The sequence below is a fragment of the Furipterus horrens genome, unplaced genomic scaffold, assembly GCF_987537825.1.
Source record: "Furipterus horrens unplaced genomic scaffold, mFurHor1.1.pri manual_scaffold_4, whole genome shotgun sequence".
Classification (NCBI taxonomy): domain Eukaryota; kingdom Metazoa; phylum Chordata; class Mammalia; order Chiroptera; family Furipteridae; genus Furipterus; species Furipterus horrens.
In genome coordinates, this window is record NW_028327174.1 from 59,670,682 (window position 1) to 59,697,644 (window position 26,963).

Below are 26,963 nucleotides of genomic sequence, written 5' to 3' on the forward strand. Positions count from 1 at the left end.
AGACTATACAGGTTTCAAGTGTATAATTTTATGATATATCATCTGTATATTGCATTGTGTGCCCACCACCCAAATTCAAATCTTCTTCCTTTACTATATATTTTCTCCACATCCTCACCAACACTTTTTTTCATTGATTTCTTGATAACATTCATTCTGAGCTGATATCTCATTGTGGTTTTAATTTTCATTTTTCTGATGATTAGTGACATTGATCATCTTTTCATGTCTGTTTTGCATCTGTATGTCATCTTTGGAGAAATGTCTATTCAGTTCCTCTGCCGTTTTTAATCAGGTTTGTGGTATTTTGTTGTTAAGTTGTATGAATTCATTTATATAAATTTGTGATTTGAGGGGAAACTGTGTGAGTTAAAGGGAAAGGATCAGAAACAAACCAAGCAGGTTTCTTTATTGTTTCAAAACCCAGAAAGAAGAGAGTCACCTCAGTGCTTCTGTTGGTAGAGTGAAATTTCAATTTTTTTTAGTTTGGAGAAAGGAAATGCATAGAGCTGAAAATATAAAGGCTTCAAATATATAAAGGGGGAATGACAGAGAAGAAATACAAAAAAATATCAGTATTGGTGATCAGGGAACAAAAACATCAGGCAAAAAACAGGAAGCTTAAGAAAGATAGGCAAATTGATATAGGTTGTAATCTTAGCATATATTTTGAAAAAAATGTGAGGTCAACTCATTTGCATAAACCAAATACCATGAATAAAGGAAGACTTAGATGACAAATATAATTTTTAAAAGTGAAATTTTCAACAATAGCAGATTAAGTGCAGAGATAAATTATTGTGTAAAATACCATATATAATATACTTCTATATTTTAAATTTGGAAGTGATTCTTATTACTATTAGTCATAAGATTATTTTCTTAGAGTTCTTTTTGTTTGTTGTATACTATGAGAGACTCAAGGGAAAACAAATGTCCAAGAAGGAAATACGCTTTCCAGTTTTTATGATTTTACATATAAAATATAGTTAACTGAAAGTTATTGATTCCTGATTTCCCTCTGTAAAGAGCATGATAGAGAAATGAATATGACAATTGCAACAGGAAGAAAATTAAACTGTTTTCTCAATGGAAAGTAGACTAGTCATGATATTGAAGTATAAAATTCATTGACCTTCTCATAAGCATTCAGTTCTGTAAATTAGTCCCTGATGGAGATCTACCATAAAACCTTAAAGCAGGCCATACTTATGATGCCAAAAATTTTATTTTATTTTTTAGAAAATATGTAATACAAAGGCTCTCTGAACCTATTTTCAAGTTCCCAGGACTGCAATCCTGGGAATGTTATCCAGATGAGAGGAATGCTATCTGTGTCTAAGAAAATCCTTGTGGGTAATATATGTCACTATTTCAGATTTCAACTTACTCCCCATATTCAAGAAAAATGTGCAAATGTATATATACACTAACCAGTGCTATATTTACTGAACATGAATAAATTCACGTGTTCAGAGTTACGTAATGAAGAAATATATAAAGCCAAAGTTTTCAAAAGACTCTGAAAGAGGAAAATATAAGAACATATATTGGAATAAATGAGCCACCTTAGTGACAATAACTATGAAAATTGTTTTCAAATGGTATTTTCCAGAGTCTTAGGAATTTTAGTCTTGCCTACATGTCATCATGTAGAAAACGTAGTAGAGGAACAGGAATTATTAATAATCATCTACTTCTGACCAAAAAAAGAGAAAAAAAAGCAGCTATGCTTTTAAATGTTTGTATATCATGATTCTGCAAAACATTTCATTTCAAAAAATTTCAAAAACAAGTTTGTAAATTATTTAACTAGACCAGTCCTTTTATTTCCTTCCAACATTGTCACCATGAATTACTTCAAATATAAAAAATAAAAATAAATTTACAGTGAATATTCATATACCCTCAACTTAGAGTCTACAATTAAAATTTTACAACACATGCTTAGCCCATACCTATCCAGCTATCCATCCTTTAGTTGATCCATCAAACCATTTTTTTAATATTTCACATTGTATTTAAATTACAGAGTAAGTGGTAAAAATCAGAACACTTCTCCTTAAATCCTCAACATGCATGTCTTTATCTAGAGTTTCCTATGAGGTTATAATATTTTCCCCCTTTGAAAGTCAAATTTATATCTACTAAAACAAATCAATCTTCAGTGTACCATTTTTTTAAATATTATTATAAAAAATTCAAACATACGGAAAAATTTAAAGGACTTTTCAGTTTGAACATTCATATACTTTCCACTTAGATTCTACAGTTAACATTCTGCATATATTTATCACATATCTATTCAAGTCTACTATTAGTTCTTGTGTTTGCTTTGTTCAGCCCTCAATAATTTTCTATTGAAACAATCATGCTATTTGTAAACAGTTTTATTTCCTTCTTCAAGATCTTTGTTTATTTTTAACCTGCCTTTTCCCACTGGCAATAACTCCAATTCAACGTTAAATAAATGAGGTAAGACTGTGAATCCTTGCCATTTTTCTGATTATCAGGGAAATAGTTTTTAATATACACCCATATGTTATGTTAGCATTATGTTTTTGTTGATGTCATTTATCAAATTGAAGAAGTTCTCTTATTTGTATTTTCTTGTAAACTTTTATCTCAAAGAAGTGACAAATTTTTCCTAATCATTTTTCTGTTGCTTTGCAATGATGATATGGGTTTATGTCCTACATTCTTTTGATATTATGAGTTACCTTTATTGATTTTTTAATGTTACACTAACCTTACCATCCTATGATAAAACCTACCTCTACCTGATTTATTCTTTGTTCTATGGATTGCTAATTTATGTTTGCTAATATTTTGTTAAGGCCTTTTTTGTATATGTTCAGAAGTGACATTGGTCTATAATTTTTGTTTTCTATAACTTCTATCAAGTTGGTATTCAGGTATGCTTGTTTAATAAAATGAGCTGAGAAGTTTTCTCTTATCTATTTTCTGAAATAGCTTAAGAATGTAGTTATTTCTTTCTTTTCCTGTTGGTAGAGTTTATAAATATAACACTTTGAACCTAAACTTTCTTTTGTGGTAGGATATTTAATAACAAATTCAACTTTTTTTAAAATATAAAAACAACTGGATTTTTTTTTCACCAAGCGTCAATTTGGTAAATGGTATATAGTTCAAAGAATCTTTTCATTTCATTTATGTAGTCAAGTTTAATGAAGTAAAGTTATTAATATTATCTTATTATCTTTTGAACATTTTTAATGATAATCCCTCTTTCATTCTTGATACTGGTGATTTGTACCTTCTCTTATTTATCTTAATGAGTCTAGTTCAGGTTTTATCACTTTTATAAATATATTTTCAAAGAATCAAATTTGGTTTTGTTAAGTTTTTTCTAAAGTTAATATGTTTTTTTTTTTCATTACTTTCTAGACTAACCCTTATTTTAATGTTCTTTCTACTTACATTTATTTAAATTTGCTTTTATTTTACTAACTACTTAAGATATCACCTTAGGGCATTGACTTTAGACATTTCTTCTTTTCTAATTTAAACATCTAAAGCTATAAGTTTTTTTTTTTTTTTTGCTGATGTCCATTTATTTATTTACTTTTCTATATAGAATTTTAATTTTGTTTTTCAATTACAGTTGTCCCATTTTTCCCCCATTGCTCCCCCAACCCAGCCCACCCCTTCTCCCACAATCATATCCCCCCCGTTGTCCATGTCCATGAGTCATTTATACACGTTCCTTGACTAAACCCTTCCCTTACTTATCCCCCTTCTTTTTAAGCACTGATTTAACGTATCTCAAAGTTTGATATGTTGTTTTTAAATTATTATTTATTTTTAATTTTTTTGAATTCCCCTTTAGATTTTATCTTTGAGCCATGGATTATTTAAAAGTATTTTTTAATTATTCATTTTAGGGTGAATTTTTCTAAAAATCTTATTGTTATCAATTTCCAGTTTATTTATGTTATTATTATAGAATATACTCTATAATTGAAAAAATTTAAACTTTTAAAACTTATTGAGACTTGCATTTTAGCCAGCATATGTTCTATATGTGAAAGAATCCCAGTGCACATAAAAATTATGTATAGTCTGCACGTGGTAGGTACATTGTTCTCTAAATATCAATCATGTCAGAGTGGTTAATAGTGTTCTTCAAATCTTTCATTTATTTCCTGAATCTTTGATTAGTTGTTATAGAAATTGTGCTGAACTTGAGTATTAACATCTAAGACTATGATTGTGATATCTATTTCTTTTTTAATTCTATAATATTTGCTTCCTGTGTTTGAGGCTCTGTAACTAGCTGCACACCAATTTTGAGTGATATTATCTTCTAAATTGTTTCATTTATTGTTATATAATTTCAGTCATTATCTCTGGGAATTGTTTTTCTCATGATGTCTATTTTATCTGATGTTAATATAGTTACTCTAGCATTCTTATGATTACTATTTCAGTATATATTTTCACATGCATTTACTTTCAACCTAGCTTGTCATTATATTTAGAGTACTTTTCCATTCCAACTGCCCATTAACACTGGAATAAATACTATAGCACAATGAAAAAGATGATTACAAAATATGTTAGATGTGTGGATAAAACAAATCAGTCATATAATAAAAATCTATAATAAATTTATAAACATAAAAAGTGATTATATTATTAGCATTACAGTTATTATCATATCATCATCATCATTTTAAAACATCACTATTAGACTTCAAACAGTTATTAACATTCAAAGAAATTTAATTAAATTTTCTAATTGACTATAGATCATTGACAAAGGCACCTCATCTAGTACAGACTATCATCCTGGCTGTGTCCTATTCTACATGATTGGTACATTTCATATTGATGGACATGGTCTATAACTGCTGTTCAGTGTGGTAGCCATTAACCTGTTGACTAAGAAGCTATTGACCACTTCAAATGTGACTAGTATGACCAAGAAATCAAACTTTAAATGTTCTTACGTGTTAATAAATTTAAGTTTAAGTAGTCAGATTTAAATTTGTTAATGTGGAAACTATTGTGGAAGCCCTATTTTCTTAACCCAACATATTTTTTTACCAAGGAACCACGAAAAGTTTTATTGTTTACATAATTGAGGTATCTAAGGAGAGGAGGGCAGACCTCTCAAACAGTTGCAGAATATTTTGAGGGCAAGGAAAGGAGAGTGACCTGGGTGCTTACTCTAGTTGGTGGATGAGAGTTTTTGACAGTTCACATGTGCAGACAGGAACTTAGGAGGTTAGAATCTTTTTTTTTCTTTTAGCATCTTTGTCTAACTTTGTTATCTGGGTAATGTTGTCCTAAATGAATGAGTAAAGGAATATCCTTTGTCTTCAGTTTTCTTAAGGGTTTGAGAAACATTGATGTTAGCTCTTTTTAAATATCTGGTAACTTTAGTAGGGAAGCAGCCGCTCTAGGGCTTTCTTTCTTGGGAAGTGTTTAATTGCTGATTTATCTACTTACTAGTCAGAGGTCTATCCAGATTTTCTGTTTACCATGATTTAGTCTTGGTAGGTTGTATGTTTCTCTGAAATTTGTTTATTTCATCTAGGTTATCCAATTTTCAGGTGTATAATTATCCATAGTATTCTTTTATAATCCTTGTATTTCTGTAAAGTCTGTCGAATATCACAATTTATATATCTGATTTAATAATTAGAGTCATTCTTTTTTTTCTAGATAATTTAATGACTTGTTAATTCATCTGTTTTTATCAAGAACAAATTTTTGTTTTTTTGTTTGCTTTTTTCTATTATCTTTCTTATTTATCTCTGCTGTAGTCATTATTTTCTCCCTTGTTAGGTTTAGGTTCAGTTTGTTATTCCTTCTTTAGCTGCTTAATATATAAATTTAGATTGTTGATTTGACATCTTTTAAAAACATTTTAAATTAAATTTATTGGGATGACATTGGTTAATAAAATTATATAGGTTTTAAGTGTAAAATTCTATAATACATCATATATATGTTGCACTGTGTGTTTACCACCCAAAGTCAATTCTCCTTTGTTACCATATACTTGATCCCTTTTACCCTTTACTACTTCCCTTTCACCCCACTTTCCCTTTGGCAACTACTCTACTGTTATCTGTGTCTATGATTTTTGCTAGTATTTTGTGTGTGTATATGTTTTGTTCATTTGTTGCTTTCAGTTTTATGACTTGCAGAAGTTTCATTTCTTTGGGGGTTTCATTCTCTTCATCTTAGCATCTTTACACATCAAACCTCATATTTGCTTTGGCTAAACAGCAAATCTTTGAGTAATTATAGCCATTTATTATCAATCAGAGCAACTGTCAAGTGAGATATCTTAAATTCCAAATCACCTGGGATGTTATTATAAAGGTCTGATGATGAGCACAAAACAGTGCTCAGAAGGCATGTCATAAGTCCAGCAATTTCGAGATTGTCAGACAAGCATGCATATCACAAAACTCCTGAACAGAATGCAGATTGGGAAGAACTGAGACTTTCATCCTAATGAAAAACATGAGTACTTTGATTTTTTGTGTGTGTTCCAGCTCTGTCTTCAAGTCTAAGTTATTTATAATATTTATAATACTAGTATATCACATTTTTAGAAGATTGAAACATAAATGACTGTCAGGTATTATCATATAAATAGAAATATGTATGTCATCCAAAAGTAAATCTTCTAGCCAACAGTAACACATTGTGAAACTTCAGGATAAACTCATTAACTTTTAAGCTTGAGGTTACCAAAACTGCTGATAATCAAGTTGTGTGGGGAACTTGTTATAAAATAAGTCTCAGGGAAATATTATAGACCACATGAATCAGAGTTAGTTTATAATATTCATAATGATAATGATAATAAGAAGGATAGAAAACTGTCTTAATTAATAAGATACAATCTATCTAAAAACTGGTTTAATTTTTTTCTTTTTATTGTTTTTCTATTACAATTGTCCCATTTTTTCCCATTGCACTTCCCTGCCCTGCCCACAGTCAATCCCCATTTAGTTGTCCATGTCCATGGGTCATTTCAAAGAACTTTCTTAACCTAACAGATTATATAATTTCTTTGATTTTGAAAATAATTACATGATAATGGTGAAGAGCCAGTTCCAACACTACAGACTGATTGTCACACTCAGCAAGTTGGATGACGTAAATATACAGTCTTGACATTAAAGGTAACTATTGCCCAAAATGTATGCATTAGTCTCTTCTTACAAGGTATTGATGAAATAAGATAATATTGTCAGTATTTACTTGAGTTTATCATCTCATGCTATCCACAAAAAGCACCAAAAGTTGTTTTTGTTTATTGAGTAAATGAATATATACATTTAGCCTGAACTACATTAAGATACTAAAAATCATATTCACATATTTATAGAAGTAACATAAAAACCTCAATTCTTTATTATTTTAAAATTTTGTCAGAAAATATTTGGTAATGCATTAAAAACTTAAGAGAGAAAATATTATAAAATAAACATTATATTCTATAAGTTATTCATGATATAATTCAATTTTTCCCAAGTTTTGCTCATACAATTTAAGTGGTCATAAAACAATTATTTCTATTATAACAGAAGCTTCTGGTAACTTAAATTTTTTTTTTTCACTGCATAAGGATTTGTAGGGACTGTAAGATTTTCAAATAAATCAAGCATCTGGTGAGACTTTTTATCTCCTAAACGACAGTTAGAATGATAAGACTTTTGAGTAGCAGGAGTCCAGCTCTTGTGGCACTTAATACGTAGGCAGTGCTGTTGTGCATGACCCCACATACAGGTAGCTCTTCTTATTAGGGAAAAGGTCGCCGCACTATTCTAATCCATCGACTAAAAGGGAAGAGAGTTAGTGAGAAAAAGAGAATGTAAGAAACCATAAATACTTCGAGGACAAAAAAAGGCATGGTTTTAGACTACAGAATAAAATTGTGTGCTCTGATATGCCCCAAGTTCTTCTATTTATGGTGTGAATATTTTAGGATTATATGCTTACTACTAAAGACATCATTCATCTACCTGTAATCTAACATGAATAATTTATTCAGCTATACAACTACAAGCAAGAAAAAATCTTATTTCTAGAAAAGCTGACATTTTTTGGAGAGTGATCTCAATAAGAAAATAAGTGCTGTTTTCAATAACCATCCAAGCACAAGAATTCTGCTAGTATAACCAGAACAACTGCATATAAGGGAAAAAATCTGATTAAAGCTGAAAATGATGATACATGTCTTTATATTTTCATGTCATTATCTTATGTATATTTTCTAAATTTATGCATAAATTATTTCAAGAGGTAGAATTCAGAGTGTTACAAAATATCTACAGTAAAACTAATCAACTCTATTAACAATGGTTTTATATTTTTAACACATTAATTCTCTTTGATTCCTACTTGAATCTACTATACAATAACAATTAAAACAAGACTTTACATTTGTATAATAATGCTTCACAATTTACAAGAAAGTATATACACATTATCCTATTTTATCTTCCAAACAATAATGTGAGGGAAGTATTATCTCCATTTTAGAAAAGCTATAAATTCATGGTCAGCTAGTTAGTTTGTGAATAACCTATGATTTTCTCTCTCATTTAAATGACGGAGAAAGTTTCAATACTAGCAATTTTTCCATTGTGTTCCCAATAAATTTTGTTGACATTTTAATTAAATAGATGGTGTGGGGAAAATTGGTGGGTATAAAATATTCATAATTTTTAAAATATAACTATATATTATAATATTATATTTCAAATAAATTTTATTGTTGGACATTAGATGTATGAAAAGAATTGTTCCTTATAGATATAAATGTAATATTTTGTTATTTAAGAAATTGTACTAATCTAGAAATATTGGATGCTCTTTTTGCTCTTTTGTAATGCAACTCTTCCACATGAACTGAAAATAAGAACAGGGTAAGCAAACTTGAGAATGACAAAGTATTATTTATGCTTACCAGCAACTCAAAGAATTTTAAGCAAATTCATAATTAAACATAAGCATCTAAGTTTTCTCTTTATGTACCTTTAAATTTAATTTAAAATAGGTAGGGGGAAAACCATTAGGTATACATATTTTGTATCACTCAACAAAAATAATAATCTTATGTTTGAAAATGTGTTTTTATTATGTGTATGTGACTTCTCCCCAAAAAAGTTTGAATAAAATACTTATTTTGGTGACACTAGGCACCATCTCCTTAAGAATACATTAGGTTCCAACAAGCTGTAGGTAATCTTATAAAATGTTCTTTCATAAAAGCTAAGTTATAGATTCTAGAGTAGTTCTTAAAAGGTCCAATTGGCTCTTTTAACACAAAAAATATAGTTTAACTATTGTAATAATTAATTTAAACCTAGATTTTAGTGTTAGAGGCAGAGAATTGTGTAGCCCTGAAAGTACAAAGAATAAAGACCCAGTGTATACATTAAGAACATATAGTGGACTTGATGTCAATTTTAGAAGTAAAATAATCTGATTAAATTCACACTAAGGTGTACATGATTAATAATTACTCATAAAAAACTTATTTATTACTATCCTTACAGGGAGATTACTTTTAACATGAATAAGTTAGTAATTGATTGGGTTTTCCCAAAATAATTTCAAGATGACGTTTTAATTTTTATGGTAATGTAAGAGAAAAATATATTTGGGATTATGAGTTATAACCAAAAATGTATGCTACTTCCTATGAATAGAATTTTGAGTTACTTTTCCTAGATTCTTCCAAATCTTTGTCTCCAGCTTCTGTGCTTCTGACCATACACACAGTGTCTTAAGACTATGAAGCTTTTTCCACAGTTCTTAGCACAGGAGTACCTCCAATTTTGGCATTGGGAAGAAACTGTATAAAAATGTTTCTAAGTATAATTGCTTGTAAGTTACTCAGCTTGTGTGCTAGGCCTAGTTGTATGAATAACCAATTGTCAGTCAACATTCAAAGATTTATATAACTCCATTGCATGGGAGTTTCCACTTCTATTAATAAAGATAATATGACTAATCTGTTTCATAGAGATGGATCACGTTAAATATGTTTATCATTTTTTTCTTGAAATGTGTCCAGACTTCACATAAATATCCTTTATACAATATATAAAACATTTATTTATGGGATGACTGAGTGATTTGGAATGTTAATTACAAGTAAAGCAAAAAGCATGCCTTTCCCAGTAAATGCTCATGTGAAGCTCAGTGGTTCATAACTAGTTGGCTTCACTTGGTGTAAAAAAGTTCAAAGATTTTAAAAAGTCATTTAAGCATCTCCATGAGGGTGTATTTAAAATTTTTTGTAAAATTACTGAAGGAGTCTTCAATTTTGTATAATTATTTTGGCCAAAATATTTCTTTTTATGAAAGAAATATTTTCAATGTGTAATCTCCACTTAAAAAAAAAAGTATTCTCTAAACTAAATGTGTCTATATCCAGTAAAATTTATTTATTTAGATTTGGATGTTTGTGAAGTAGCATGATATTAAATTAATTAATATGCAATTCTTTAACCTAGAAAAATTCTTACTACATGTGCAATTGTTTTGCATAAGTAAAACTAAGTGGCACTCAATAGAATAGTGGATTGTTTTAGTTATATGATCTCACAGTTATAATGTTTTTAAAATAATTTATATCTCTTAACTGCTATTAAACAACCATTTTGATTTAAGTTTCGGCTCTTCTTAAACTCCAGGAACTAAAGCCAGTAGCCTCTGACTGTGAAGTATTATCAATATAATCAATCAATTTATGTTTTAAATAACCAATTGGTTCTATAAAAATGCAAATTAACTTATAGATTCCCTTATGATTAAACAACTCTCTATTTACTTTTTTCCCTCTTTACTTTTTGCTATTTTTGCCTGGGGTCAGTTAATATCTTAGTACAGGGTCCTGGCACTCACCTCAAAAGCAGCAACCCTATGTGCCAGTTAAATCTAAATTTTAAGAACAAACCTTTAAAATGAAGCAAATATTTTGTTCCTTATGAATTTTTATTAATAGTATTCTTAAATTTTTTGGTATGTAGTATCATTTTTGAGTAGGAAAGCAGTCCCAATCAGTAATGCTATTATTCTTATAGTATATTTGTGTGTATATATTTATTAGTGGCCCTAAAGTGATAAAGCAAATGGTGTCAATATTAAAGCAGATGTTAAATTTTGTAGAAAAATTTTGTAGTGATATAAGAGGGAAGACTTGTGCTGGTGAAACTAGCACATAGTAGTCACGTTATATCCACTCTTAGTAGCATGCACAACAATATTAAAGCCATTTTAAGTTTGTGAACAGGTACTATTGAATATTTTCCAATACTAAAACCTTTGATAAGATGTTTATTTAATCTAAACTGTGACTGAACAAAAACAAGCTCATTCAATGAATATGTCAATTTTAAGCTTATGAAATCAAAGGAAAAGCAAAAAAAAAAAAATATGGGTGTGTTCTGCTAGTGACTAAAATGTGTGGAAAAAAATACCTCTTCCACAGTAACAGGAAGATGTCGTTATAATCTAAATGTGTGAATTTATCCAAGCAATGACCTTTACATTTTGGAGAATAAGAAAAAGAAAGCAAATCTTGTTTGTCAGGCAAGACAGTACCATGTCACCCAAAAGAGAGTTAAGCGAGGCTTTCAGAATTAGAAGTGGAAGGGCTTAACATCCCTTTAAAACTCTGAAGTTTAGGGGAAGTATTGTAATTTTGTCTTAAGGACTTGACATTGTGCTGTTGTATGTCACAAGAATGTATAGTTCTCAACTCTGAATGGGATGCTTACAGCTTAAGGTCACACAACAGGCACATTTGTTCATGGATGTCTGAAGATAAAATACATTTTCTTTGCAGGCTTTTTTTTATTTTTCTGTTTCAGTCAAATATAACTCCACAATGAAGCGAAAAAGCTAAAAATCAAAGAAGGATCTACAAGTGATTTATGTTTTTGTTAACCCACATAAAGAAAAGTTCACAAGACATGATTCTACACTGCCTGGGAAAAGTTTATGAAGTGGATGAGTCCATGTAGCATCTTCCTGATAAAGAAATAAAGTATTACCAACATCTCAAAATTCACTTTCATGTCCTGCCAAGTCTCTAGCACCTAAAGGTAACTACTATTTTGACTTACATCACCATAGATACATTTTTTATATTTTTGAACTGCATAAATGGAATAACAAAATATACTTATATCTGGTTTGTTTTGCTCAACAGTATGTCTCTAAGACTTAACCATGTTGCTCCATATAGCAGTAATCCATTCTTTTGCACTGCTGCTAAGTATTTCTTTATATAAATGCACTACAATTCCTTTATCCATCTTTGCCTATCTATAAATATATAAAATATCTTCTTGATTTTTATCTAAAATATATATGGTTTTAGACTTTAATATGGAATTTAATATTTTATATATTGGAAGGCCAAGGCTTTAATTGTATAAGCACAATTCCACCATAGTCTTCTTATAAAATTCTTAGAAATCTGGGAGACAGTTTCACAACCCATAACATATGTGTCAATACTTCTGCACTTTGGTTGTTTGTTAACTTGCCTTAACTTGTTTATATCACTTCATCAGAGGACAGAATAGTCAACATTAGGAAGCTTTGTGTCTCTGGTCCTTCTACCTTGAGTGGTCAAATAGAAAACATAAACCTGCCAAAAGTAACTGGTACATAATAGTACTGCTCAGACCAAAAAATTAAAAAAAAAAAAAAAAAAGAAAACTCAAAACAAGGAGCAGTATCCTTGAGGATTGGGAATCCTGATATGGGGGAAGTAAGGACCTGGAAAAGGAATGAAAAAGGTATTGAAATGCCAATACTACTTGCCTCCATTTCATCTAGTTCTTCTTCTGGAGATACTCACCAATATATCTAATAAGGGATTAATATCCAAAATTTATAAAGGAGTTATGAAACTCAACAACAAAAAACAAATAATCCAATTTAAAAAATGGGCAAAGGACTTGAGTAGACACTTCTCCAGAGAGGACATGCAGATGGCTAATAGACATGTGAAAAGATGTTCAACATCACTAAGCATCAGAAAGATGCAAATTAAAACCACAATGAGATATCACCTCACACCTTTCAGAATGGCTATCATCAATAAATCAACAAACAACAAGTGTGCTGACAAGGATCTGGAGAAAGGTGAACCTTTTACACTGTTGGTAGGAATGCAGATTGGTGTGGCCACTGTGGAAAGCAATATGGAGATACCTCAAAAAATTAAAAATGGATCTTTCTTTTGGCCCAGCAATCCCACTTCTGGGAATATATCCAAAGGAACCCAAAGCACTAATTCAAAAGAACATAAGCACCCCTGTGTTCATTGCAGCATTATTGACAATCACCAAGATATGGAAGCAGCCCAAGTGTCCATCAGCAGATGAGTGGATAAAACAACTATGGGATATTTACACAGTGGAATACTACCTGGCCATAAAAAAGAAGAAAATTTTACCCTTTGCAACAGCATGGATGAACCTGGAGAACATTATTCTAAGTGAAATAAGCCAGTTAGAGAATGACAACTACAATGTGATTTCACTCCTATGTGAAATCTAATGACAAACTGAACTAACAAGCAAAACAGAGACAGACTATAGATAGAGAGCAGGATGACAGCTAAGGGTGGGGAGGTTATGGGGTGGAGGGATTGAGCAAACAGGAAAAAGGACTCATGGACATGGACACCAGTGTGGTGGTTGCAGGGGGTGGGGGTATAAGGAAACTAAATGGTAACGGAAAAAATACAATAAAATGTATAAAATTCTTTTTAAAAGATCCAATAGTCATACTGTATACAAAAATGAAGTACCAAAAGCTAGCAGAATAAGGCATGCTAAAACTATACATTGGAATATTGCCATAAGCTTACTGGTTTCTGTGAAAAGTTTATAGATAATTTATTATTTTTGTTCCCCTTCGTAGCTAAGATATAAAGGACATTCTAAAACAACTAATTTTGACAGGATATGGCAGTGAGAAAGAATGTTTTAACTCACAGGAAACATTAATAGGGATATTGTTTTGATGACATACAAATAAATTATACTTTGTGAAATGTTATAAAGTAAAATAATTTTACAAGGTTCCTTTGCAGTTCTGCAATCTGCAAGTAAATTTTTTATTCAGTGACTAAGAGAAGACAACGTTCTCAACAATAGCAAAAGAATAGTCCAAACAAAACAGTGTAGAAATTGGTATGTGTGCATGGGCATGTGTATATAAATTCATTTGCATTTTTTATTTATTGAGGTAAGATTGGTTAGTAATATTATACCAATTTAAGACACACAACATTGTGATTCAATATTGGTATTCTCTATTGTGTGCTTCCCTTACCACATATCCCCCCCCCCCCTTTACCCAATTCATCCTCCCCCATCCCATCTGGTAACCACCATTCTGTAGTCTGTATATGAGTTTGTTTTGTTTTGTTAGGCTTTCTGTTACTTTTTTGTTCTTTATTTCACATATGAATGAAATCATGTGGTTTTATCCTGTTTTGTGTGACATTTATTTTAGCATAGTTCCCTTAAAATCTATATATGTTTTTGCAAATGGCAGTATTTCATTATTTTATGGCTAAGTAGTATTCCACTTGTGCATATGTGTGTGTGTGTGTGTGTGTGTGTGTGTGTATCCACTTTTGTCCATTCATTTATTAATGGGTGCTGAGGTTGTATCTATATATTCGTTACACCACATTTAAAAACATAAAAGGTAAAAATTATATGATAATTTCAGTAGATGTAGAAAAAACATTTGAAAAGAATAAACATCCAATTATGATAAAATCTGTCAATAAAATTGGTACAAAAGGAAAATATCTCAGCATAGAAAAGGCCAGATATGTCAACCCCTCATCTAACATCCTAGTGAATGGTGAAAATGCTGAAAGCTTTTCCTCTATGATCAGGAGCAAGAAAAGGATGCCCCTCTTACCATTATTATTCAAAAAAGTACTGAAAATTCTAACTGGACAGTTAGGCCAGAAAACAAAAATAATAAAAACCATGCTCATTGGAAAGGAAAAAAATAAAACTGTCACTATGTGGATGACATGATTTTATATATATAAAACCCTAAAGACTCCAGAAAAAGATATTAGAAATAATAAATGAATACAGTAAAGTTTCAGGATACAAAATCAATATGCAAAACTTCATTGCTAACAATGGACTATCAGAAAGACAAATAAAGAAAACAAAACCATTTACAATCATAACAGAAAAAGTAAGATACTTGGAAATAAACTTAACAAAGGGGTAAATAACCTGTACCCTGAAAACTATAAGACATTGTTGAAAGAAATTGAAGACACAAGGAAATGGAAAGAGATTTTGTGTCCATGGATTAGAAGAATTAACATTGTTAAAATGGCCATATTACCTTAGACAATCTACAAATTCAATGCAATCCCTAGCAAAATCCTAATGACATTTTTCACATAAATAAAACAAATCTTTAAAAATTTCATGAAACCACAAGGGGCCCTGAATAGCCAAAGCAATTCTAATTATAAATTTATTTTTAACTTCTGCATTTATATAGTATTTGCTAAATGTTTTTGTTGGGAAAATTCCCCCAGGTGTACTAGAACCAACCTCCAAAGGAGGACAGGGCCAAGAGTTTGAAAAAAGTGGCTGACAACTCCAGAATTAACAGTCTATTAAGAGAATTTAGAGACAGAAGCAGAATCTCAGGCTGAAACAGGACAGTGGATATCTGGATGCAAAATAAGACAGGGCCTTGATATTCATAGCCTCCAGGAACAAAGGTGGTTGTAACCAAGTGACATGGTCTTGTTAACATAAAAATGATTCTTCAGAATTAAAATATAACCTTGCTACATAAGTTGAAGGTTATTTAGTACCCATAGCCATAAACTCAGAACTGTTAGATAGTTCTCAGACAATGGTAGAAAATAAAACATATGTTTCTGATTTCATGTAAAGTATTTTATGCTTAGAGAGACTATAAGCCTAAAATAAACTTTTCAAGATTGAGAAAAGAGAGTTTGAACTTTAACTGACTTAGCTGATATAGCCCCAAATTTTAAGTGTTTGTTCATTTAAATAAACTTTATTCAAAATATGGATATGCTACTTTTTTTCTTAGAAAACTAAACTGTTGGAAAAAATGGTAAAATAGTGATATAGGATAATAGGCCATGAAAATCATCAATAAAATAATGCCAGAAATAAGAAAATCCACCTGTTTATTCAGACACACTATCAGCTCCACACCTGAAAAAATAAGTAGAGGTTGTGTAGATCTTAGTGATTTCAAGTTCTCATGGAGTTATTATATCCTCCTCATTTTTCTTAAGGAATTTTTATTTTCTCTGATAATGTCCCATCAAGTAATGATGTCAGTGTTTTGTGCTTCAGAAAACTTAAGCCCATGGGAACTTGGACATAAAAATAACCCTGAAATGAGTCCCACCATCATGGTATTCCAGAGGGCCAATATAATAGTCTTTCTAGTATCATCATCACATAATAATTCTGTGCCTCTAACTCTGCTTTGTGGCTAGATGGGAGTGCCATCCATGCCTTCATATCATTGATTTCATAAGGGACTCTTTATGGCCTACCCAAACATTGTGTTACTTCTTAGTCCTATTATAGCATTCACTGTACTGTATCAAAATAGCAACAACCTGAATCTATCTCTCCATGACACCATGAGGAGGCAAGAATTATGTTTTTTTATCTTCTCTGTTCTCAATGCTATCCAGTTTTTGTAACATACATACATTTTGCCTTCATAATTTTTTTCCCACTTTTTCCCCATTGTTCCCCCCAACTCTGCCCACCGCTTCTCTGACAGTCAATCCCCACCCCTTTATCCATGTCCATGGGTTCCATAAATTTTGAATTAGTAAATAAATGGAAAATATTCTAAAATACTTAGATGTGTTTGTTATTTAATATCCAAAGAGATATGATTCTTGCTTGAGGAAATTAAAATTTTAAAGAAGCAAGAGAGACAGAGCCCCATTTTTAAATAAGCTCTTATTTAAAAAAAGACAAATAATAGAAAAAATGAGCAAAGAATGTGATTATGTAATTCCCTTAAATATGCTTAATAGTGGCCAATGTTTATAATGTGTTTATTATGTCTTAAAAACTATTATAAATAATTTACATATGTTGACCTACTTAATCCTTACAACAGCAAGACGTTAACAATAGCACTATCATTCCATTTTACATAGGAGAAAAGTGAAGCGTGGAGAAGTTACTAGCACCTTTTCACACTGCTATTCCATGGTGGATTTGAGATTCAGATATTCCAGCTCCAAGGCCTGAACATTTGACCATTATTCTACATTGCTCTAAGAACAATAAATATAAGAAATTTGGTTCACTTTATTCATAATGTAAAATACAAACTAAACAAAAATGGGTACCACATTTCAACTCAAATTAACAGAGTTAAAAAAGTTAATAAATAGGTCATCTGTACACGTGACAGGGATGTAAATTGAACGGCAATGTGGCTATATCTATCCAAAGCACTCTCATGTGTGTAGAGACATAACACAAAGAGAGTCAAGGCAGAACTATTTATAAAACAAAATTAACTAGAAATTACCTAAATCCTGAAGGAAAGCATTTTGTTTACATACATCCTAATGTGTCTGAACAATGGGATAATATGCAGCTGTTAAAAAATACCAAAGTGGGTGTGTCTTTATTTACATGAAACATTGTCCTTGATATAATCTTAACTGGAAAAAAAACCCAGAAAATTACTAAAAAGTATATTTTAAAGTTTATGTTAATGGTAAATGTTAACATATTAAATATGCTTAGAAAATCTCTGGAAGGATACACTAATATATTAAGAGTGGTTATGTCTATATAGCTGGTTGGCTTGCTAAGCAGAGATGGATTAGGGTCAGCTTCATTTTTAAAATGTTCTTTACTATTCTGAATTTATTTTAATGAGTGTGTACCAGTTTAACATTAAAAATAATTCTGTGAAACAGTATAAACCTCTTATCTTCTTCTATAAATTTAATACGGAAGTAATACACACACTGCCCCAAATAAACACAAAGGGCATCCCCAAGTGCAAGTGAAATCCAAGCCGCAGATCCCCAGCAAAGCACTCACATTCAGAAAAAGAGGCTGGTATCCAGTTCCTACTTTGGCCCCACTTAGATTTGTGACAGAATTTCTCCTGGCAAACAAATTCTGATGCTATCAGTCTTGCAAACAACTCCTCAGGGCTTTTCTTCTCCTTACTTGGTGTAGCAATTTCACAAAACCACAGCATAATAAAAGTTTCTGAAATTGCTGTTAGCTTCCAGAGGGTGGGAACTCAGGTGTCAATTTCTTTCCTCGGCTCCTGGTTCTGTGCATTAATGCAGTATCCGGCTTCCCTGGAGGACCTTTACAGACCCAGCGTCTCTTTCTTAGGAACGTAAATTGATTGACCGCATGTCAGCAGACTCTCAACCCATAACCATGTTTCAACCTCTAATATCAGTAGAATTTACAGCCCACAAGGAGGTCACAAATGATAGAATATTTACTATCCCAGCAAAAATGGTCCCCCACCTGTCACCATTTTAGCAAGCCAAACCTCATGATTTTTATACTAAAAGAAGTCGTTTCCTCCAACGAAGGCAAGTCCGAAGGCTATTACAAGGACTACATAAAAAAGAAAAGCTTATACACATAAAGTAAGCTTATACATATAAAGTAAGCAAAAAAATATTTTGTTTTTCTTTGCTTTCATTTTCTGGAAAATATAGATTCGTAGGAAGTTTCAGTAGCAATGTATACAGCAAATACTAAAAGAACGCCAACAACACTTGAGATGAGGCACAGGCACTGAACATACAGAAGTTCATGGTCTCAATATGTGTGATCCCATTAGTTTAGTGAAGAGCTTAAAATTGAATTCATTACATGGACAAGAAATAATGTCTACATATTTACTTACCTTCCAAAAGCAGAACATTTAAAGGAGGAGCATATTGGTAATTATTATGGATTGTTAGTAATTATAAACTTGGATTCTCCCAGGCAAAACAATATGAAGTCACCCTGTCAAAAGGACAGCAATAGCCTGATAGACTGATCTTGGTTTTAATGTTAAGTAAACCTGCATTTGAATTCCAGTTCCCCAGTTTTAAGGTGAAATGTTTATTTGAGCCTATAGTCCAGTTTTGTGAAGTTGCCTTAGTATGGACACCTTAAAAGGGCGGATTTCACACATAAAACACATTGTTCACTGCAGGCATTTAAAATAGTAGGGCTTGTCCCTTTATTAATAGCTCTGTACAAGGAATGGAGTTCTGGTTTGCTATCCTCTCTGCAATTAAAATTCTTAACTTCAGTTAGTTAGATTATTATCAGACTTTTCAACTATAGTACATTTGCCAGAAGAAAATGGAACATTTAAGACACTAAAAGAAAAGAAAAGTGAACCAAGAATTTTAAGTTCATGGGAAATGGTTTTGAAGTAGAAAAGTTATAGAAAAAATGTTATCAATATGTGGGAACTCAGAGAATATAACTCCTGAGGAATCTACTACAGAGAAAGCTTTAGGCAGCCAGTAAAACTAGCCAGACATCAGCCCAGATTGTGGGGAGCATTAAACATACAGGGTGGGGCAAAAAGGTTTACAGTTGTTTGTATGGAAAATAATGCAATATTTAATAAATAGTAATGCAAGAATAAACTCTGTGTTTTACATGCTTACAGCTGTAAACCTACTTTTGCCCCACCCTGTATAATTACTTGTAGAACTACAATTAAAAGAGGTTGTAAAGGAAGAAGCATAGTGTGTAGAGGGTAATACACACACAGAAGGAATTATACTAGTGATGGTACTATTAATACTGCTATTCTAGGAATGATGGCTCTTAGTCTGGAAGAAAAAAACTATGTATATAATAATATAAAAGATTTGTATATAAGTAAAAAATGATCTAATGAAAATTTGAATTGGAAGAATCAGTATGAGATTATGAGGTATTTTATCCTCTATTACATCAATAATATATCTGTGTTTATATCTGTGTTCTAGATCTATCCACCAAAGAGATCTAGAAGCATTTACCAATCATGAAGCATGGAGCATTTCTAGTACACAGATTGTGGTATTGAAATACTATTAAACAATAAGCAAAACTGGGCCTTCTCAGAAAAAATATCTCCTTCTAGGGCTAGGTGAAGAAATACACAAGATGAATCTGAAACATTTTATATAAATGGAAGAGGCTATCAAATTCTGGCCAAGTTAAAAGGATTTGGGAGGCAATCTGAAGAAACTCCTTCTCAAAGATGGGAAAACGTTAACTTCCTTTTTTAGAAGAAATGCAGTTGATTGAAACACAAAATATAGTGGAATTGATGAACACACAAAATTAATTAAAATAGAAGGTAGAAGAGAAATGAGGGAAATAATTCCTTATCTTGAAAACTGATAAAGGGGGAAAATCAAGCAGTTTTTTTTTTTGCCCATTCTATATGAGCTTCATTACTGCACAACCAAATAGTAGATAAAGCAAACTTATTGAATTTGAATAACTCCATTTGTCAGTCTCTAGTAGCTCAAATTATTTAACAGATTAAACTGTAAAGAAAAGAATGAAGAAATTAAAGAAATAACAATGCGTTTAAAATTAGCAAGACTAAATTGTAGTGTCCAGAATGTAATCTTTGGATGAAAACACAAAGAAATGCAAAGAAGAGATTAATACACAAGTCACATAGTGGCTGCATTTGGTGGACAGAAATTTCTGTGATTGTGATAGAATATATGGAAGATTTCTGGGGTGAGACTGACAAAGCTCTATTTTCTACTTGTGCGGTGATTACAAGGAAACAATAATCTATATAATAACATGCATTGTTGGTGAGGTTTTCAGTATCTGTACTTTTATCTCCTGCTGCAAAGGAGGAAAGTACCTAGGCCTTGATCATGCTATCAGAGATTTTGAATTCATTGATGGGGCAGAGAGAGAGAGCACTAGGTATTTTGTTGAATATCCACAGACAATTTAACTTGTAAGTAAAAATTCTTTACTCCTAAAACATGTTGAAAAAAAAGACGAGTATTTCAGCTTGTGAAAGTTACAGTCTAGACCAAATCAAAAAGAGTATTTTATACATTAATAAGTCATTGAGATGTATATTAAAGGTGTCCTAAGGAGAAAGCTTATGTAATTATATTTCTTTTAATGGACAACCGAATGATGTCACTGATTCTTTTGCATAAACAATTTTTATTTCAGTTACGTAAGACTGTGATCTAAAACTGTCTATTGTAGTCTCAAATGACTTGTTTCATTTGGCATGTTTCTAAAACTATCATTAGCAGTAATAAAAATAACAATGCTTCTACATGTAATTTATTTAAGGAGGGCACAAATGAAAGCTAACGGTGAGCCTCGTGCGTCCTAACCATAGACCTGCTGGTGCTGCAGCAGAATCCAAGCACGTAAGTGAAAGGCTATTTTAACCTTTTTTCATTTTTAAATTACACTGAATTGCTGCTACAAAAATGAAATTAAATAAAAAGAAACTGTTACAATTATAAATTCCTTGATATTTAACCACATGCCCCAGTAAGCTTTAGTGTTGAATTTTTTTTAACAAAGTCTGATCTTTAGAGCTAGAGTGGTTGGACCAAGGATCTCTTTTCTAAACAAAGTAGTAAATATATTAACTGTATTAACTAAAACACACTTTTTATTCTTGATCACCTGTGAGCACATCATTGCTAAAATCTAGAGAAAGAAAGTATTAAATAGACCATTACATTTCAATCTCAATGGCATTTCAGATGTATCAACAGGTTTGTCTTTGACTGGCTGAAGGGCCTTATTAAAATATATGCAAGGAAAACTTTGATCAAAACAGACATTGTCTGGCATGATCAAATGCATTGTTTTGAAGAAAGAATTTTTCCTGCTGCCAAAATTTCCTTTTACAAATATTTGGTCTGTCCGGAAAGTATCCACTCATGCAATATAAAAAAATCGAGACATTTATTGAAGAAAATACAAGATACAAAAAGCATTGTACATAGGACAATGATGCCTCAGTCCCCTTCAAAGTAGGCACCTTGGGACCTCACACAATTCTCCCAATTGCCATCAGCTGCCCTATCATATTTTCCTGAATCTCAATGATGACAGTCTGTAATCTCTTCCCTTTCAAAGGTGATTTTAGTTTTGGGAAAAGCCAGAAGTTTCAGGGTGCCGAATATGGGCTGTAGGGGCACTGAGTTACCTAGGTGATCTGATGTTTTGCCAAAACACTCTGCATAAGATGTTATGTATGAGTAGATGCATTATTGTTATGAAGCTGCCTGCCACCAGTTGCCCATAGCTGCAGCCTTCTGAATCATCCATATACTTTCCATGGAGGGATGTTCAAGCTTAATGCAAAATTTATTGCAGATATATTGCTCTACTTGCTTAGTCATTTTGAATGCAATGCTCACACAGTACACATGCTCACTCAACAGCATCTACTGCCACCACCAACTAGTACAATGAAGTCATCATTGTTCACACATAAGCATTCCAGTCCACTCTCCTTGGCTGCCAGGTTACATGGATGCCATGCAAACCATTCTTATTGTATTAACAATAGTTGGATTTTTCTGGAAAGACCTCATATCAAGTATAATTTACCTTTTACTGATGATTCATAATGAATTTAAAGATCAGCTATTGATTCTGTTCTAGATTTCCAATTACTTTAGAAGATATAGGTTTATGACTGAGCTCTTATAAAGTTTGCCTGCTTTTAGTAAATGAATTCTTATTGAATCAGAACCCTTGGACATAAATTGGAATGAATTTTAATTTAATTGTTTTGCAACTATGTCATTACAGTTTTATTTTATGTAACCAAAATATATTCATAATAAAGCAAACTTTGAAAATAAAATTTCATAGTACTGTTATGGATTTCCACCTTTGAAACAAGGATTAAAATCATATGACTATAGATAGTAAAATGTGGATTGCAGGCAAGCAGTTACCCCTGTGGCTGAATGAGAAAAAGCACTCCTGGTGGCCCTCAGAAGCTGTTAAGAGAACTTTAACCAGAGACTAGATAAGATCCAGATATGAAATAAAGGATCATAAGTGCTGACTGCTCTTTAAGAAGAAAAAATGGGAGGTCCAAATAAAAAAGGATCACATCTTAAAGGAGTGTTATTAATAAAGAAAAAGTTAACAGATATGTAAAATGTTTTCATAGAAGTCAATTTCTATAATTTCATTCATTATTTTGGTTTAAATAATATTTGAAATGTTTTAATAACTCCCAAATATATATATCATCTTAATTGTACTTCTATTTAACCAAAGTAAATTCAAAATCAAATTATAATACTTAAGTTTTCAGACATATTATTTAGTGGTTACATGATTTCATTTGCATTATAATAGTGATTTTTATTAATAGTGTCAGATACACTATTATCTAAATAGCTTTCCCTAAACATAACTCCATATATTAAAAGCCTGATTACATATAACGCATTAATTGTTCAATTTGAGTACATCATGTGATATTAGGAGTCATGGACTCACTATTATCAGTTTTAGTCATATGTCCAATAAAACATCTTTTTTTTAATATGCTTTATTTTTTATGCTATTACAGTTGTCCCAATTTCTTTTCCCTTTGTTCCCCTCCACCCAGTAACCTCCCTCCCTCCAATTGTCCCACCCTTAGTCCATGACCATTGGTTGTGCGTATAGTTCTCAACATCTTCCTGTCTTATCCACTCCCTCCTACTATGCTTCTTAATTCTTGTATCAGCTCCCTCCCTTTCCCTCTCCCCCCTCCCCACTGACCTACCCCCAAAATATTTCCCATACCTATAATTCTTTTCCCATTATCGCTGCCTACTAAGTCTGCCTTTGTTTCAATTCCCTAGCTTTTGTTGTTGGTTGTTGTGATACAGTTTTCATTTTAAAGTTCATAGTTTTGATCCTCCTTCTAAACAAGTCCCTTTAACATTTCATATGACAGTGGTTTGGATCTAATGATCTCCTTCAGTTTTACTTTGTCCTGGAAGCACTTTCTCTGCCCTTCTATTCTGAATAATAGCTTTGCTGGATAAAGTAATCGTGGTTGTAGGTTTTTGCTTTTCATTACTTTGAATATTTCTTGCCAGTCCCTTCTTGCCTGCAGTTTCTTTTGAGAAATCAGCTGATAGTCTTATTGAGACCTCTTTATATGTAATTCTCTTCTTCTCTCTTGCTGCTTTGAAGATTCTCTCTTTATCCTTAATTTTTGACATTTTGATTATAATGTGTCATGGTGTGGTTCTCCCTGGGTCCAGTTTTTTTGGAACTCTCTGTGCTTCCTGGACCTGTAAGTCTATTTCCTTCCCCAAGTTTGGGAAGTTCTGCTTCATTATTTTTTCACATAATTTTTCAATTTCTAGTTCTTCTTCACCTTTTGGCAGCCCTATGATTCGGATGTTGGCCCTCTTATAGCTGTCTGATAAGTTTTTGAGCCTCTCCTCATTTTTCTAACTTTTCATTTCCTCTTTCTGCACTGGTTGACTGTTTGTTCCTTCCCTATGTTCTGATTTGATTTGATCCCTGGTATTCTTGCCCTCACCACTAATTTCATATGTGTTTTTGTTCATTTCAGCAGGACTAGTCTTCATTCCTTCCCTGTCTTGTTTAAGATCTGCTGTTAGGTCTGTAAGCATTTTTATAACCAAAGCTCTGAACTGAGCCTCAGAAAGATTCCCTATCTGCTGAGCCCTTAGATTATATATATGCTGTCTGGTCAGCTGCATCACCGGGATCTCTATCATGATTCTTGCCATCCTGACCATTTTGTGCTTATCTTTTCTTTCTGGGCAGGGCTGTCACACCTCCTATGCTGTAGGGGGCAGAGCCCCGGGCACTTGTCACAACCGGGCATCCCGTCTCACCACGCTGTGGTGTTTTCTGTGGGGGTGAGGGTCCAAGATGGATTCCTACCGTTCACTCCCCGCTGAGAGACCGGGAGACTCCTCCTCCTTCCCCACCCCCTCTGGGCCTCACAGTCCAAGACAATGGAGGTCTGCCTTCCCTGACTTTGGAATCACAAGGTGATGGGTCTCATCTGCAGCTGGGGGTGCTCACCAGGCATTTCTTACCTCCCCCTAAATATGGGTGTCTGTGCTTACTGCTGTCCTGCCTTCGTTGCTGCTGCTGCTGCTGTGGACAGCACAGCTTGAACTCTCCTCCCCAGCTTTGCCCCTCCAACCTGTCTGGACAAGCACCACTTCTTTATAACTTTGTACATTGGACTTCCACTTATTTTCTGGAACTTCTGGTTATTTCCGATTTTGTGGAAGTTGTATTCCTTCTTAGTTGTGGAGAGAGATGGAGGGTGTCAGTCTAGGCCTCCATCTTGGCCGGAAATCTCCTGTGTTTGCTTCCATGTCCCAGGGAGAACTGTCACTCCTACTACATTGTAAGGGGCGGAGCATTAGGTATTCGTCAGTAATGGGCGACATGTTTCACCACGTTGTGGTGCTGTATGCGGGGGAGGGCACTGAGAAGGAACAATGCCGCTTGCCCAACACTCACCCCTTTTCCAGGCATTTCTCCCATTTCTGGACTGGACTGGCGCCCCTCTAGCTGCTGCATTGGCCGTCGTTCCCAGAGTGGGTGAGTCTGTGGGTGTTCTAGGTCCAGGGGAGCCCTTAAACAAGTGGACTCTGCTGAGAGACCGGCAGTTTCTGCCACTGTCCCAACCCCCACTGGTTTGCACAGTCAGAAGCAATGAGGCCTGATTTTCCCTGGTGCTGAGACAGTGAGCTGCGTGGTCTGGTGAGGTGCTGGGAACGCTCCCCAGGTGTCCCTCTTGACTTTTTAAAATGTGTAACTGCGCTTTCCACTGGCCTGCCACTGCTGCCACCACCACACCATGTCCTCTCTGCCCTGGCTCCCCTGCTCCTGCCTGTCTGGATGAGTATTTCTTCTTTATATTTTTGTTTGCTGAACTTTCATGCACTTTGATTTTCTGGAACTTCTAGTTGTTTCTAGTTTTGAGGTAGTTGTATTCCTTCTTAATTGTGGAGGGAGACGTAGCGTGTCCGTCTACACCTCCATCTTGGCTGCAAGTCCAACACATCTTTTTTTATCTATTACAGACCCCTTTTTCCTGTTACTGTGAAAGAGAAAATGACAAAAGTCGAAAAATACAGTTAGTCAATTTGTCTAATTAATAACTCTGGTAGGAGTCAGAAGTTGAAACTTCTGATAAAACTGGATTTTGACTTATTTCTTTTTTGTTCCTATAAACCTAGTTGTCAGGAGGAATATGTTTGTTGGAAACTCCTCAAAATGTAAATAAGAATTTCTTCTTTTATTAATTGAAAATAGTCATCCACCAAAATTCCTCCTCATAATTAATGTTCTAGAGGAGACCTATGCAACATCTAACCCTTGGTACAATGAAGGGCATACAATAGAAAGCAATAAATGTATTTATTTCCTTAATTTTCAAAAACATGTTTCATATTGTCTTTTCCTTTATACTTATCCGCTATTATTAAAATAATTTTATAAATGCCCAAGGAAATCATCTAAGTCCCAACATTTCATTGGTATGTTTAAAATAAAAGCGAATTGCATAATTTTTACATATATAAATTTGTGTTATGTGCCTGAAGTCACTGCAACATATCAAAAGCTACTTATTATATTTTATAAATTATACTAATATTCTAAATTATATTATTTACTACAGTAGAGCTACTTATGGTTAAGTATAGTATATAAAAATTAAAAAGCATATAATCAATACATTTCCAAAAATTCAAAGCACAAAACTTCAAGAGGATAATTAGAAGTCTTAAAAAAAATTTATATCTAATAATATTTGAAGGAAAAAATCATCTTCTTTACAGCATATTCATTTTTTAAACCTAACTTTAAGGACATCCTCTA